Consider the following 15,602-nt stretch of genomic DNA (forward strand, 5'->3'; position numbering starts at 1 on the left):
CGGTGTTATCCATGCTGAGACATAACACTGATTTGGTCTATCAGTGTGGCACCACTGAGCTATGAAATTGTTCCTATTAGGTATATGTCAGAAATTTTTTTGCATACATTTGCAATAAGCACATTTTAATATGTAAAGAAAAATACAGTTGATGAATATATTGCAAAATGTGTACCTTTTGATGAAACATTACTGGTATACCGAAAATTAAGATACCTGTATATTACCCATTTCACAGCTCCACATTTCAAAATGAGCTCCTCATATCCACGGCAAAGGCAGTAGATTTTCACTCTGCAGCTCTTCTTTAATATCTTGAATAGATGCAGTGCACCACAGTGGGATAATGTGATGCAGAGGAACCTGTGGCAATTGGTGTATCTGTAATGACAAGACCATTGGCTGTGGCTTAAAAAGAGTTCATTAGCCTCCTTTTAATTGAGAATGTTTATTAATTATGCAAAGATTTCAGCAAAAAAGGTGCATTTTGATTAAATAAATCCCTCTTTAGTAATTAACAGCAGAGAACTAAACCTTATATTTAATGTCCTGTGCCTCTTCCAGTTTCCCCTCTTCTGTCTCTTTCTATAAGCACAGAGAGGAAAGTGTGTTGCTAAAGCCTTTCATCATATTCATCTCATTCATATTTTTTTTACTAGAAAGTATACACAGAGCTCTTAAGAAACAAAGCAGAAGCAAGAGAAAGCTTCTTTGTCTATTATACTGAAACAGTGTGAAAGATTATGGTGAATTTTCAAAGTGTTTCACTGCGAGTGATATCTTGATTTACCTGTCTGTTATAATATTGAACTGGTTTATTCCTTAAAACACTCCTTCTGGCTCATCATTCTGTTATCCTTCCTGCCTTACACTGCATCAGCACAGGGACCAATTAACAGGAGTAAGCTTGATTCAGCAAGTACAGGATTCACACTGGTTAGTTAAACAACCCCTGAATTAATTTTTATATAAACTTCATTGTAAAACGACCCTCCTTCAATCACATGACAAAATGCACCTTCAGACAACATTTACACATAAATGCATTCAACAAACCTAATATACATAACATTATATAATTTACTCTTACTCTTATCAATCATTTTCTTTCATAGTTGTGAAGCATTAAGTAGTTGCAGCAGGTACCTTCAGAGGAATACAACTGAGAGGTACTTTCTCTCTCTCTCTCTCTCTCTCTCTCACACACACACACACACACACACACAAAATGCCTGCTTGTCTCTGATTTTAAAAGTGCATTAGCTTTTTCATGTACACTCAACATTCCCCTTGACATTTGGTAGAATCTTATAAGCTCATAGTAAAAAATCAAAGGGAAGCTTTTTCCAATCCTTAATGTAATTCTACTATTTATCTTTGGTTGTTGGGATAGAAAGTTTCCTAATCCCTTCACTGTGTGTGTGTTCTTTTTATTCCCCCTCTCAGACTGTTCCTGCAGTGAGATGCCAAAAGCTACCAGTCTTATTAAAGTATTAGTCAATAGTGTGTAAATTCATCCACCCATTTTGTGCACAGTTGACATTACACAGGGTCAAAGGGAGCCTGGAGCCTGTCCCAGGGGACTCAGGACACAAGGCAGGGGACACCTTAACCCATCATCTCACACTACAATTGTCTTCAATTGACTCACTCGACAGACAATTTAGAGAAGCTAATCAGTCTACAATGCGTGTCTTTGGACTGGGGGAGGAAACCACGCACGACAGAGGCAGGAATCAAACCCCCAACCCTCAAGGGATGAGGCAAATGTGCAAATTCAGTATTTGTCAATTCCCTGGTGCTTAATTGCTGTTTTCAGGACTCACTTGCCTCAATCTTTACTTGATTAGACTTTCTTTTTTACCATGATCTTATTGGACAGATTCTCAAATAATAAAAATACCATAAATGTTCGGATTTTCCAGTATATCGTAATAGGCTATACTGTTTTTTTCCCATTCACATGCACAGAAACAAAATATCTTACCCCCAAGACCCTGATGCAACTTACAAGACCGTACAGAGCGGAGCAGTACATGAAGGACATAGGACTACATGGGGTATAAATATATAAGAGCAATTTAGAGCTCTTATAAAGAGCAATCTATGTTAAGAGCAATTTATAAAATCAAAAGAATAACAATACATACACAGGACTGGTAACTACTCATTACACATTAAACCAGACAGCATTAGTGTGCAACACTGATGCAGTCTGTGTGCTGACTTTATCACACTCCTCCAGATAATAATGCTATTGATGCCTTCAGTACCATAACTAGCCTTTAATATATTGAAACACATGTCTATTAGTATATGTTACTCAATGTACTTTGGTTATATAACTATTTTTATATTCTTCTAACATACTTAGAACTGACAGTTGTTGTTATGTAACTGTGTGTCATAGGATTCACATTTTATAGTCCTCTGCATCACTATAGTGCAATATTTCACTGTATAGTCGACAAGTTGTCTGGTATAGCACAGGCTGTGAAGTAAAGACAGCCACAGTGAGCACTCACAGTGTTATGATGGGAAAGTGTACCCTTTGTGAAGGTTGTGGATATAACTGTTTCTCACTTCCTCTTGGATAGTCTTGTATAATTGAACATCTTTATTTCTCATCTTGCATTTTAAGCCACATGCGCATTTCTGACGTCAATCAGCTAGTGCTGTGTTATTTTAGGTATGGGCAGAATTGTGACATTTTTGTGTTATAATAGCAACAACAGCATGGCATTTTTCAGTATTTTGTTGACTTAACCTATTACAGATTTTGTTGGTGCCCATGTAACGTTGACCAAAGCTTTTAAAAGTGCATCAGCAGCAGTAAAGAGGGAAAATAGTTTTGTCTGACAGAGAATAAAGATCTTTTACTAAGCCCACGGGGAAAGAATTCTTTTCCTCTTGAATATCTAAAATCTGTCTTGTGCTCATAGTGAAGAACAAACTACAACAATTTCTGGCTCACTTGCTCCCCCTGCTGAAAGCCTGATACTCGCCACTTTCTTGCATCAAAATCTTGTGATCTTCAGAAAAAAAAATTCTGCATACTGATTCAAAACCACTGAGCATTTACAGCTGAACAGACCACTATTATAAATCCCAGCATAATCATTAATATATGAGAAAGCAGAATGTTTAAAAAAAAAAAGGTGAATCATTCAGTCATTTTTAATCATTTATGCACACTTCATAAATAACCACATGAATATAACAAAGTGAAATATGTCATAAGTTAAGTATGTTTATCTAAACATTGCTAGATGCAGTGCTGTCTCAAAGGCAGGGGCAGAGCTAAGCATGACCTTGAACTGATAGATCATTGTTCAGTTTGAAATTTGAGGAACAAGCTCTATTCAGTCATGATGCCATTTCTCATGATCTTGAGATTTCCAGCAACTTGTTCAGAAACGATTCCATGCTTTCATTTTTATATGTAAACAGAGAACAGGGATTCAAGTAACAGGAATCAAGTAGACGACTTCCCACAGGTAAACAATGACAATTAAACCTATTCTAATTTAATTCGTATTTACACAAATGACATATTTGGTTATTTGTATGGCGTGCACACTGGTGATGGACAAGTAGAAAACAGGTTGCCAGATAAAATTGCCTGGTCGGTCAAATCACACTTTAAAACCTGCCCAGTCGACTGCCGACCTGAAACTGTGGCTAAATCTAGCACAATGTTATCTGTTTGCAGATGAATTGGATTAAGAATAGCCTCACTGTACTTGTGAGTACACTGTTTAATAAATCTGTAAATTCACAGAGAAAATAGAGAGAAAGAGAGTTGGTACTTTATGGTAGAAAGATTGAACACTGAAAATTGTCCAGTTAAAAACTAAAGCTTTATATTAATGGCAATTACAAATAACTGTAGAATTCAGTTCTTTAGCTATAATTTTACAGTAATCTTTTAAATTAATTAAAAAAAAAAAAAGGTGTACATGAACATCTTTAACATTTATTTGAAATAGTGACATTAGGATTTTAAGAAACACCTTAAACCCATTGAGAATCATAAAATGTACATTATAGTAATTTTTGATTAACATTACCTTAAAAAAGAAAATAAAACCGCATGGACACAGTCATGTACGTGTGAACTTGTTTTGAACTGTGCTTCCACAAAAACAGGTTGGAGTTTCTCAATAATATTATATAGTTTAAGATTTTTCTTCTCTCTTCTTCTCTAAGTTAATTAGTTCATTAACACTGTCTAAAGTCACTAGCTCCGATAACATTATTGTCGGTGATTAAGATCTAGCTTTCTTCTAGTTTGTACTGGAGACAAACCTGATAAAACTCAGAAGCAAATAGCAACACTCGTCATTTTGGCTGCTTGTTAGCGAATAAAAAAACCTTTTTTTCATTTGTCCGTTGTGGCCAGATGCTCCATTTTAAACAAGCATAATTACTGCATTACTGGACTATACCTAACTGCCAGGGTACATTTTTAGTTCTAGCTTTTGCTTTCCTTTGCTGTCATGTGGAATAAACATATTTAGATAACTAGGCTATCCATTAGATATCTATGTTTTCTTCTTCCAAGTCATTGTGCTTCAGACATATTTTGTTATATCAGTAAATGCGAGTGAGCCAGTTCCATATAAGTCATTTATACATAATTGTCTTAATATGTTTTTTAATAATTCAACAGATGCATTTTCCACACGAAGCCTGACAAGTGAACCAAAGTCGAGAAACACAAGAACCAATCTGCTGTGAATCTGAAGGTTTTTGCTCATTGAAAAATTGATGGAGAGGAGAGTAATCCAGAGGAGTGACGATTTTTACTGTCGTGTGGGCAGGAGCAGGCTTTCATATATGGCGCTTGCAGGATAAAGGAAGGTTGTGTTCATAGGAGCGTGTTGGATGCTGCAGATGCTGGTCACACATGGTTCATCTACCAAGTTCATTCATTCATCTTCAGATGCTTCATCTTGGCCTGGGTCGCTGTAGTTCAAAATCACTAATTTGTTTATATTTTGGTAAAACTATATTCATTAGAAATAGTGAGATTGGTCAGAATTCATCACATGTTCTTGTTACTTTTTTTGTCTTGAATGTTAGCTTATTATTTAAGTTATTAAATCCTGCAAGCGTTTGTATCTGTTGTCTCCCCATGTTTTATTTGTCGAAGACTGAAACAATAGTATTCTGTGGTTTCTTTTCTTTATGATGGTTTAAAAAAACACCTGTACTTCTCAGATTGCAGGTTTTAATTTGCTATGTGTTTTTATTTTCTTAGGCATGATTTACAGTATATTATTAGAAGTCCAAGCATGTATGTAGTACTGAATGTTTAATTGTGTACTATATCATCTTTACTGTTTTATTACAATAATAAACAATATAAAAATTAACAAACATATTTAAAATTGTAAATTAACACAAAATAATAGTAACTGTCATTTTTTCCAGAAAGGCAATTACCATACCCATTCAATTTTCCACACAATGCATGAAAGCTTTTTTTATTTTTTTTACTGATGTCCCTGCTGCTACTCTTTTTGACAAATTTTACAGGATTTACACGATATTAACACTGCAGGTAACTGGCTCATATGGGTTTTACCTGTTGGCTACTGTCCTGTATGTAAACTGCCCTTGATTTTTAAAATCAACAGACAATCTAATCAGATTAATGACAAAATGCCAAAGTGGAGGCAAGCTCTGCCGTGAGCCACTCTCCTCGACTTGTTAAATAAATAAATAAATATAGTGTTTAATTTCTGAATGGGCTGCATGTGATTGCCTGATTGTGGTGTTAAATTGGCTGTTCTGGGTGAATTAACTGATTTTGTGTGACTTGGACACAGCAGCTGTGAGTTTAAGAGTGCACAACTAACAATCTGTCTGAGAAGTTATGTAGACAACAGTATATCAGTAATAAATGTCTGGTTTCATGCAGACAGCAAACTAAAAAAGAATAAATAAGTTCAAGCTTTATTAAATACAAATATAAATACAATCCAGAAGATCCTGTTGTGGTTCAGTGTATTATTGTGGCCTGATCTTAATTACAGTGGCTGCACAGTAGTGAACTAAACTGCTTCTGAGTTTTATACATTTAAAGTTTTATACATTTTAATACTCCATTTAAAGTGGATATAAAAATATGCACAAACCAGTTAAAATTGCAGATTTTTCTGATGCTTAGAATGAAACCAAGATAAATCATGTCAGACATTTTCCATCTTTAATGTGCTATAGCAGCAAACTTAAATATATTTTATAATATCTATATCTCATATCTAAACTTACTTATAACTATATATATATATAGCTTACAATAGTAATCTGGTTGCAGGAACATGCGCACCCCGTAACTAATACTTTGCTGAAGCACCTTTTGCTTGTAATACAGCACACAATCTTTTTGGGTGACTTAGCACATCTTGATTTGGTAATTTTATTAAATTCTTCCTTGCAAAAAAAAAATGCTCCAGCTTTATCAAATTGCGAGGGCATCTCCGACTCTGTGCACTTTTCACACCATTCCACAGATTATTGATATGATTTAGATCTGGGCAATGTTCCAAAACATTCATCTTCTTCTTCTGAAGCCATTCCTTTGTTGATTTGGATTTGTGCTTTGGGTCATTTTCATGCTAGAAGGTGAAAATTTTCTTCGTTTATGGCTGTTTCATTTTTTACATCACAAAAACCTGCAATTTTAACAAGGGTGCATAACATTTTTATAGCCACTGTATCCAATACACCTCAGGAGTAGACCAATGCAGGAATGCAGTTCCTGATTGCCTCACAGAGACAGGAAATCCTATGAAATCAATGCATTCAAGAATTTTCATTATTAGTGAACTCACATTGTTATAGAAATATCTGATAAACAGCAACAAAGGAACAACAAAGGAACAGCTATGGTAGTTCAAGTCCTTGAGTAGGGTATTTATGAATTTACTTAATTTACTATGCTGTCGTTTACACGCTGGCTATATAAAAATGATTGAGATGGCCCTGGATAGATGTAAAGTCTTTTTACTGCATTCAGTGATTTTAGCCAGTCACTACACAGTTTCCATGTCTTTCCCACAATGACAAAGACTTCTGGAAATAATCAAAGCAACTTGAGCAGCTCAGTTTGATCTGCCAGTTGAGATATAATTGCATCATTCTCTGTTCAAACGGCCGATTCTCTTCACTCTGTATGTGTGCTCAGTTCTCAGCGCATATGAAATTCTCAAGTTCTCAAAACTAATTCACCCAAATCCCACTGACTTCCACAAACTTCGCTGACACTAACAGCTGCCACACCTCAGAGTGTGTGTGTTTGTGTGTGTGTTTGTGTGTGTGTGTGTGTGTGTACGTGTGTGAAATCTTGCTCACTTATTTTTAGAAATCGGTCATAACAGTGTCATTCTGCCTCTTATCACCTATTTACCAATTAATTAAAGGAATATTTTTCTAAACTATTACACTAGTCAGAGTTTCTACTATTCATGTACCATAGGCGTGGTTCTGTTACATCGAAGAATAAAGCTTTGTGCCCACGTTAGCATAGAGACAACGTAACTTGAAATGAATTTGTATTTAGTTGTGCATGCCTCAACCGTATCATGCCCCTGATAAACCCCATCACCACGCTGTTTCCATTTTTGCATGAAGTCACGAGTCATGTCTATGGGCTTTCCATTAAAGAATACTAACAGATTTTTAAAAATCATGCTTCCGGTCTGTTTTGACCCAATGCAGAAACCAAACGTACAACTTCTTCTGATAAAGTAAGATGTTTTGAGGTAAAAATTTTGTTAGGATAAAGTGAGAGAGAAGCGAGGCTGGAGAATTCACCCTTAGCTGCATGTTTATGGAGATTGTGAGGAAACCACAGAATGTGGAGGAAACCCATGCAGACACAGGAAGAACATGCACAGAAACTCGGCACAGACAGTAACCCGAGTTCAGGGTCAAAGCAGGAACCCTGGAGCTGTTGGGTTGCAATGCTGCCCACTTCACCACAATGCTGCCTCCAATAACTACACTCAGTAGTAAACAGAAATGCATGTGGGATGTGGCAGTATGTGTCACTTTCCCACAATGTTGTATTGCCTTCGTTGCACCAGAATCCTTCATTCTACAGCCACTGGTTCAGTACTTCCTGAGAACATACTTCCTCAGCCCACTGAGCAATATGTGAACACCACAAACAACTGTCAATTTAGTGAAATATCTGAACCCTTCTCATTATGATAATCCTTTGGATTCAGTCTGATCATTTGTCATTATGGAAACACCAACCTCTCTCTCAGGCTTGGAAAAGAGCACAGTATTGCTTTACAAAAATCTAAAAGTGACACAGGACAGAGTGAGCTTGAGGCAGAGGCCATTTCCATTTTCCTCTCAAATGATCCATGTTACGACTTGTGTTTTTTTTCCCCTCTTGCTTGGTTGTGGACCTGTAGCTCGACATCCATTAAATTGGGAGCGACATAAAAACATGGTTTTTAATGTTATTCCGTATCGCAGCATCAAAGAGCAACAACCCCAGACTAAAAGGGAACTGCATTTTATTTTGCTTGTTATGCAGATTGTCTGTCAGCTACTTCACTGTGCTAAATGTTAACCTGATCTTTCCTCTCAAGCATTAATAGAGGTTAAACATACATTCTGCCAAAAATACCATTATATCCTTGTGATGCTCAGCTGTGTGCTTCAGCTGAAGACGTGACATTGTTCTTTGTGTGTGTGGTGATCTTGCCAGCGCTCTGCATTTCAGGCTCATTGTGTTGTCTTCAGTGTTAATGCTACAACCAGGTTAAGCTGAGCTGCTGAGAGAGAGAGATAGCGGAGCGAAACAAGAGAAAGAAGATTGAACTGAGTGAAGCAATAAATAAAGAATGGGGATGAAACCTACAGGCTGCAATTACAGAAAAAAGCTTATGGAGCACTATTGTTAGGAGAGGAGAAGTGGTGGTTTATGAGATACACACACATGGCTCTTTGACAACACATTCAAGTAAAAAAAAAAGAAATAATTATATAGTAAAACAAGCATGCATATTATTAACATATAGAATTTGCCCAAAAATAATTGAGGCAACAATTTTCAGCAACTTTGGTGAATTTTTGGTGATTTTTACCCCATGTTAAACCTCTTTTAGTAATTAATATCTGCAATGCACATGTGGTTAAATGCTACCTAATATTTTTTAATTCATCGACGTTTTATCCCTTTACCTATTGCAAAGGTACTTTTAAAATTTAAGTAATATAAATCCCAAATTGTCAGTATTGTATCTAATTATATCAGGTTTGATTATTGCAGATTTTACAGGCCATGAATTAAAAGTCTAATTCTATTAAGGCTATTTTAATTACCCACATGATTTAATGTTAATCATGTAAAAAATTTTTAACTAAATTCTCAAACCGTTTGAATTTGTACATTAAACAGGTGAGTCTCTAGCACAAGTCTCTTGTAGGTTCCAGTGTTCCAGCAGAAATCCAACTGTGGAGGAAATAAACACTCTTAGAGTCACAGCTCTTAATTATTCACAAATTATTTGTGGTAATAATAACATTGGTGTAGAAATGTTACTGGGTTTTGAAATGCTTCATAATGTTTCCTACAGGTCACTGTGTTAGCGCTGAATCAGAACTTAAAACATTTTCTGAATCTGAACTGTTATGAAATCAGAGCATCTTATGCTTATTAATCTCATAAAGGTTTAATACTAACTTCACTCTAAACAACACAAACAATCTGAATTCAAAATGGCTGGCAGCAGCATATTTACAAGATAATAGCTAAAATATTTACAAGATAATGTGGCACTTAGCTACATATATGTGCAACCAATAAACACTTATCAATGCAAGCGCTAACATTATTAATATATAATATCATGTGTCAGTTTTTACACAGGCATGTCTGCTTTATTACAACTATTACTAGTTACATAAACATAAAAAATTAATGTTAGCTCACTATTTTACAATGTCTTATCAGCAATTTATTTAGAAGGACATGCACAGCTATGCTTGCCTCTTAACTTTAGCATACTGTAAATCTGAGTAGTAATGCACCAGGAGAGTTGCTATGCTAATTTCTGTAGCTGCTAAGCTAACCCAGCAATTAGCATTAACAAGCAAGTTTTTCATTTAAAATGGGAAATAAACAGGTTTTTGAATTTTGAAATATTTAAAACAAAGAAAGTGAATGTGTGCTCGAGTGTGCACTGTCATTAAAGCAAAAAATAACTCTGAAATTCATGTAAATATTTTAAAGATTCTACTTTTCACTCAAGTTGTCAAAAATATAATTTGTAATGATCAAATTAAATTAGAAAACTATGCAAAATAGAAGCATTTTAATTATTAAGCCATTAACTACAGTCAATATTAACCAGAACTGCCTGTGAGAAAAAAGACGAATCACAGTTTCATGATGGACCCAGAAATACCACAGACTCATATTTCAGTGCCTAGAGGTGATATCTCCCAAGTAAAACAAATGGAGAGAGATAACACCACACTCTGTTATTGAACATCCAAAAGTAGAGCGTTCTATGCACAGGACTGCGAGGGATTAAACGCCCTCTCTCTTCTTATTAATCACAAAATCTGACTGGTTCACATCGATCTATTTTGTTATGACAAAAGACAATACCAGATCAGATCGATTTCTTACCATAACCTACAGCCTCCTCATCCTGGGTTAAAGCTAATAAAGCCCAGTTTTATTTCCCAGAGCTCCTACTTGGGCCAGATCTGTCCACACAAAAGAATTGCAGCCAGTCCTGGTCAGCACAATTTCCCTTTCATTATTCCACAGTAGTCTTAGTCCAGGCTCATCAAATGCTTCAGGTAGTAAACTCAGCTCATAAAATATAGAAGCCAGGGATAGATAGGGTCCCTTAGGCATGGCACTGGCCTCTACAGGGAGATCAGAGCAAATCAACATCCTCCCTTGACCATCCCTGAGAAAAGTAAGCAATGTCTCCTCAATCAAAAATGCAGTTACATGCATATACACCAGGGTAGTTAGTGTGCAGAATCACTAGTATATGACACTTCTTTAGAAATTCAGCACGTAGGCTATATATGCAGCAGGAATATTCTGAATGAAGTAGGAATATTGTACTGATGTAATTTAAAGATTTATAAGAGGAAGATGTCAAACGTCAAATGTATGGTATTTGCTCAGAGTTGCTCAGATATACACTGCCTTCACACATTAACACAACAAAATATACACATATGCATGGCAGCTTGGGAAAACCCTTTGGTCAAATTTTGACTTTTTCTACTATATAACATTCCAAAAACTACAGGCTTTCCTTAACATAAATATTTTTGCACATATCTCAAGTAGAAATAAGGTTATTGCATTTGGCTACCTCCAAAAGTAAAAACAGAGAAAACTGTATTCAGATATGTATTAGGTATGAATGACACTCCGCCTACTGCCTACATATTGAAAAACAAAATTACTGACAAATTTTAAAGAATTATACGTTTACGATGTGAAATGGATTATCACACTGATTATCAGCATCATCCACACAGTCTCTGTCTCACCTCCTGAGGCAAAATCACACCATTTAAACACAAGCCTCATCATTTTCTCTTCACTTGACTGATCGCTGCTCATGCTAACATCGGTGGGAAAATAATCGCTGATTAATTTAATCAGCTCTGTTCTCTTGGCTAAAATTACTTTTGGTCATTCAAACATTTACAAATCCACCTGTCATGTGTACAGAGTGTGTAAGTGCTCTTTTCTGATGATGGTGTGACAGTGAAGGACGATCAGGAATAATTTAACAGTCAGTATCTGATTACTGACTAAATTGGATAAGCTTATGTCCATTTCACTACAGCACATCCTGCACAGTAGCTATACATCTGGATTTCTGTAAAACTGTTTTTGTGCCCAATTGATATACTACCAAAAGGAGAAGTAGCTAATAATGGCGCACAATATATATATTATATATAAAATATCCACATTGCTATCAATTCTATAGATGTATTTATATGGTCCTTAAGCCTGAGCGATTCATTTTTTAAACTGTTATGTCTTTGGAGAAAAAACTGTGCATGAAAATTTGAACTGTAGAATGAAAATGGTCAGCTAGCTGCTGTGCTGTGTGAGGAATAATTTACAGTGGTCCTGTGGAGGTCTTTTTGCATTGATGGGCAGCATAGATGAATGCTGTCAAATTGTGCACAGCAACTGCCTACAGTCTGTAATTTTATATCCACAAAGTGCTATATGTGGCAGTCGTACTTGCTAAAATGAATATAGATAGTTTTCCACATGTGCTGGCATATAAAAATATTTTTAAAAAATCCTACATAACATTACCGAGGTGAAGAGGACAGATAAAAGACAAAGGTTGTCCTCCATATTTTGGCTCTATCAGTCTTTTTTTGCATACTGTAGTGTTGAAGAGAAAAGCACTTTTTGTGGCGACAATTTCAACAACACATGTTCCCTCCACATTTCAATAGCTCTTATGGCTGCTTGCCGAGGAACAACAAATCCAGGAAAATAATTGAAAGAGGATTGGAATGTGATTGCCATTTTCAAGTTTACTGCTGCATTCTCCTCCCCACCATCTGAGTCAGCATCTGTCAGGACCACATTCACTTCAGCCGCTTTGTTTGGGAAATTTGAATAAGCATAGATCTGAGTGTGACAGGAGTAAATTATTTTAACATTAATTGCTATATAAGCTACAAACGATTGCATTAGTCCCAAAGTTACTGCAGTAATATTGTATTTATTGTAAATTTATTCACATTTTATTGCATTCGCCTGTTCCTGCTTTACTGTAACGAACAGGAAGCAGTTTTTCTGTAAAAAAAAAAAAAAAGATTAGTATGTTAGCAAACTGTATTGTTTTGCATGATCAAACTGGAGGTGGCATTTTCTCTGTATTGTGACTAGTACATCTTCCAGTAAGCAAAACTCTTCTTGTTAGCAAACACACGGCTGCAAAAGACTGATGTCTTTACAGTCCTGCTGCATTTTCCCTTTTCCCAATCCACCTCTACACCACACAAGGGTTCCAGCCAAACACAGAATAACAAGTGTTGCCATCTGCATCTCATAGATTTTGCCAACTCTCCTCTGTGTGTGTACTGCAACCTGGCATCGCGGGGGCAAGCGAAAACCGAGCATGCATTACCTGCTTGACTCATGTTACACTGGACTGCAGAGAGCCCTGGATCATGATTAAGTCACATTTGCATTTTAATTTGCTATTTTGCACCAAGGCTTTTGTGTTCTTTACTACATTTTATGTGTTTAATGGTCCTCAGTGAAATGAATGGCCAAGTTTGTAATAAACAAAGAACTTCATTATGCAAATGCAGAACTCACAGTACACCACAGTGTTATAAAAGTGTCACTTGGGATGGCCCTTGCCCCATGAAACTCTACATGAAACAGGACACAGTATACCTGGATGCGTCTTTCCTTTTTATTAGATAGATGTTTTTGTAGTAGTGGTGCTCTTCCTGCTGGAGATTTAGACATAAATTGGTGGTTGTATTAGATTTCTACAGGGAAAAAAAAAGAAGCATGGGTGTCTTATTGTTTGTTTGTGAAAGATGGAATGAGTGGGAAGAAATGCCAGTTAATCTTAGAGCTAGGCCATAAAAGCTTTTCGATAAAGAATTTATTGATAGTGTAATTTAAACACAAATGCCAAGAATAATCCTGAATATTGTCCTATAAGATCTTTAAGTGTCCCTATAAAGTCCTAACTAGAATAATTTTCTCATAGATTGCAGCTATAATTTATTCATAAAGGTGTAATTTGAACTGAAATTTGAAGGGTTTAAAGGTATTTACTCAATACTATTTGCATTCTGGGCAGACCCTTAAACCTTCTTCTTCTTCTTCTTCATGTATTTTTGAAATTGTGTGAAGAATATATTTGCTCTATTTATATATTTCGTCTCGTCACAAAAAAAAAGTGTGATACATTAGGACAGAGCATGCTGTTATAGGAAAATAATCAATGACAGGGTGGTATGATGCCAAGTTTCTTTTCCAAAAACAGGACAAAATGAAGTGTTTTATTCCTCTTATACTACAATTACTATTCTGTATTTCTTAAAGAAAGACACTTTGTACATTTTATCCACTTAAAGTCACATTTAATGCTGTGGAACCTCTTTTACCGAGAAAGCACAAAGCAGAAAGACTGTTACAAAGCACTGACACTGGAGATTCCTTCCAAAAATGCCAAGTAAACATCTCCTCACTGAAAACTTCACCATATCAGTGATTATACATGTTGTTTTAATTTTTTTTATGTGGAGTATCTGCAGTGCAGGTCCTTGTGTAAGTTGTTACTATGGAAATTATAGCATTCTAATGATTCAAATGAGAACATTAATATAAACCTTGGAGCCAGAACTACTGTCTGAGCCACGCTCATATATAAAATTAATTAACACCTCAATATATGTGTGATATTAAAACAAAATGGATCTAAATATGTATTTTAAATTGTCTAAAATTCTAAGAAAAGCAATTTCATTTTACAGCTTATTTTCCACTGTTATGGTACAAGAAAGTCTGACTGTTTAATTAACCTGACAAAAACTATTTCTTATAGCTGAGACATACAAACACATTTCATTGTATTTAAGCACCAAGCCTGTAGAGATGTTGTGTTAAAGGAGGGAAATTGTTATGCTATGCTGTAACCATCCAGAGGTGGAACTCTCCACATGAAAAGATTTATCACAACATTGTAGAAAGTGTGTGTATCTATGCCTGTATATACAGTAATCTATAATGTCACTGAGTCATTTTGCAAAGTCTTTTCCAAACCATAAAACAAATCAGCTCTTTCTCTAAAGATTGATAGCACAGATGGATATGATAATGAGAATTAAACAAGCTATAATTGGCATTGATTTACAGACACATTACTCAGTTCCCTGTGCGACAGGCCAGGCATGGGCATGGCAGAGATAAATTGAAATTGCTCATCATTTTGACCTTGTCCTTTCCAAGGATCATATTCCTTGCTTGAAAATGTTAGCTGCCCATAAAAAATGATACCCTCACTTCCTTGAAGGGATGACAGAATTATAGCTGATTTGAGTCACCAACACACTCCCCCAAAATCACTACCTTCCACCAGTCTATCTGCAGTCCTCTGAGAATTGTCGTCCTACGTCACGCCATCTTACACCATCTCCACGTCTGACACATATCTCTTTCTCTGAGAGAGTCTGCAAGAGGCTTAGAGTCTTGTCCAAAACCATTGTGCAAATCTGTTATTTATTTTTAAGCTCTGATTGTCAGGAGAATTTTAAAATACGCAGCATGTCTATTCCCTATGGAAGATCTTTACGCATTTTCAACAAGGAATGTCCACTAAGCAATATAGAATGTCATTCTGATAGTTCAGTCACAAATGCACATTGAGTGCCATTTCAAATCAACATACAGTAATTCTGACAGATCATTAGCTGTATATTTTCAGGCCTCAGAATGTCTGCTAATTTATTATCTGCTAATGTCTTCACCAGTACGTTAGTTCCTTTATTCATACTGAACAACCAGCTCATAAAGCACTTTTAGTGGCAGTTTAGTGCGT

Source organism: Pangasianodon hypophthalmus, chromosome 1 (genome assembly GCF_027358585.1).
Source record: "Pangasianodon hypophthalmus isolate fPanHyp1 chromosome 1, fPanHyp1.pri, whole genome shotgun sequence".
Taxonomy (NCBI): domain Eukaryota; kingdom Metazoa; phylum Chordata; class Actinopteri; order Siluriformes; family Pangasiidae; genus Pangasianodon; species Pangasianodon hypophthalmus.